Raw genomic sequence first — 2,695 nt, 5'->3', positions numbered from 1 at the left:
GAAATTGGAGGGGAGCTGTTGCATTGTGGTAAACTGTGGTCAATGACATGAGACAAAGTATATGTGAACTGCTGTATCGAGAGTGAATTTGCTCTGTAAATCTTCACCCAAATCTAAATAAAATAAAATTAAAAAAAAAAAAAAGAAGAAGCTACACATAAAAGGGTTCATACTGTGTTTCCCATTCATATGAAGTTTGAGAATAGGCAAAACTCTATGGTGACAGAAGTCAAAATAGTTTACCTTGGGGAGGGGAATAGTAACAGAGTGGGGGCACAGGGAGCTATCCAGGGTGCTGGGCATGTCCTTTAGCTTGATCTGGGTGGTGGTTACATGGCATGTACTTAGATAGAAGTTCAGTGACCTGTAGACTTATAACCAGGGCCCCTACTGTATGTAAATTCTACTTCAATAAAAAAAGAAATCTAAAGAAAATGGGAAAAAAGATAACAGTCACAAAAATCTGAGGCTCATTTCATTCAGATTCAGGGCAAAGAGTCTTAGTGTCTCAGCAGTCCCTGAGGGCACCATGCTGGCAACAAATATTAACATATCCCATAATTACTTAGGAAATTCGCATCCACCAGGTACTGGACACACACATATATCATCTGAATTAATCCTCCCAATCACCCAGGGAGGTAAATGCTATCATTTCCATTTTACTAATGAGGAAATAAGAGGCTCAGAGAGGTTAAGTAAATTGACAAGGTCACAGAGCTAAGTAAATGGCCATCCCAAGATTCTACCCAGGTCTGTCGAATCCAAATCCCTTGGTCTTAACAACAGCATCATACTATTACAGAGTAAGATTTTGGGGTCCTGAATTATGACCCAGAATCCTCAAACAGTGCTTAAAATGATGTGTTATACTTTGCAGTTAGGAAGGCAGGGAAGTGTACAATATATATTAGCAAGATTTTATTTCTTTTCTAGTTTACTGAGCTGAATATTTTAAATAAGATGATTTTTCCATTATAAAAGCAATGTATGGCCATTATAGAAAATCTGAAGAATACATGTGAGGGAAAAAAGGGGGAAAACCACAAAAGCTCCATCCATTTTCCTTCACTGGAAGAACTCATGGAGGATTTACTCTCTAAAAAGAAACAAATGTTGACATTCAGGGGTAAATGTCAGTAGTCTGGTAAATTTACCTCCATTTCTTGACAGTGCCAGATGTGTTGGGTTATTTTTAGGGAAGGTGAGCCCACATGGAAGCCACAAGCCATTCAGGGAAAATCTGACAGTCTTGAGGGTGCAGTAATTGTGGCTTTCTGTTGGTGACTTCTAAACAATGATACTAAACTCAGAGCAAAGCCTCTTTGGAGGCAGTATTTTAAATCGGAACGTTTGGTACTGAAAGTGGCAACATCAGTTATATTGAGAAAGAACCACAGGATTATCAAGTTTTAACTCTGGGGAAGAAATCTTGAATCCTGGGAAGGGGAGTGATAACAGGGGAGGAGACAGGCCTGGACGGTGGAAGAAAGCCACCGAAGCAAAGGCAGCAGCAGGGCCATCCCAGCAAGCACAGGAGCCAGAGCCCTGGGTTTGAATCGCATCATGGTTGACCAAGTAGGTGGCCTGAGCAAGTCTCTTCGACTCTGTAGCCTCAGATCCTTCATCCATAAAATGGGGATGCTAAGCCCCTCCTCTTGCTCATATGTGTTTACATATCAGGATTTTCTTTCTACACCTCAGTGGGCAAGGTTAGTTGCAGTTAGTTGAATTCCTAATGGCCACCATCTGCTAGATTGTCCCTTGAAGTTCTGTGTCTTCAAAAGCCTAGTGTGTCACAATGTGAATGAACACAGACAAACTCCACCAGCCATGTCTTATGACTTTTTTATTTATCTCTGCATTCTCAGCTGCTGCCACCAAGATATGACCTTTAGAAATATCCTTTAGAAATATCTCAGGCATTCAGGATGAGCTTGCATTATACATAGTTATCATCTGGCAGAAGCTCTGTGTCTCATTGTTGCCTTTAAGAGGAATGGAAACAAATCTTCCCTTTATTTTTAAATAGCTTCTCTACAAGTGTAACGACTTGATGAATAATTGAGGAATTATTTCAATCTGTATTTAGTGATTTGGGGCAGAATTCAACTCATTACTTCTGTCATTGTCCCAGAACCTAGACTAGGCAGAGCTCATGTCAAGAACGTCTAGGGACTAAGAACCCAAACTTACCAACAATAAAAGGGGATGGGAATTAATATCCTAAGAAGTTTCAACCACAGTTCTTTCTAACAGGAAATCCCCAGTGCACTAAAAAGAAAATGTGGATGTTTCAACCACTGACTCTGATGAAAAACACATTCATCTCTAAATTAAATTGTGTTTGCAGAAAGTTAAACTGATCTCAGTTTTACCCATAACTACCTACCTTCTGTTCATTCCCACTGCCACCAGGTCATCCAATCCATCCCCACCTGAAGCCAAACTCATCCTCCTAGAAAGCCCACCTGATGCTGCCATTCCCTATCTAAAACCCCTAGGATCAAGTCCAAAGTCTTCAACAAGGCCTACAAGGCCACTGCACTCTGGTTTCATCACATGGGCCTTCTTTCTTCCCCCTTTCCAGGCTCAGGGCCTTTGCTCCAGTCATTCTGTCATCCTAGAAAGCCCTTCCTGCCACTCACATCTCCTTAACAGCACACTTCAGATCTCAGCCTCAGTAACTTAGTTC

This window comes from Orycteropus afer, unplaced genomic scaffold, assembly GCF_000298275.1.
Source record: "Orycteropus afer afer isolate SDZICR_OR568_19922 unplaced genomic scaffold, OryAfe1.0 scaffold00470, whole genome shotgun sequence".
NCBI lineage: Eukaryota > Metazoa > Chordata > Mammalia > Tubulidentata > Orycteropodidae > Orycteropus > Orycteropus afer.
The sequence above is the reverse complement of the archived record's forward strand: the minus strand, read 5'-3'. Positions refer to the sequence as shown.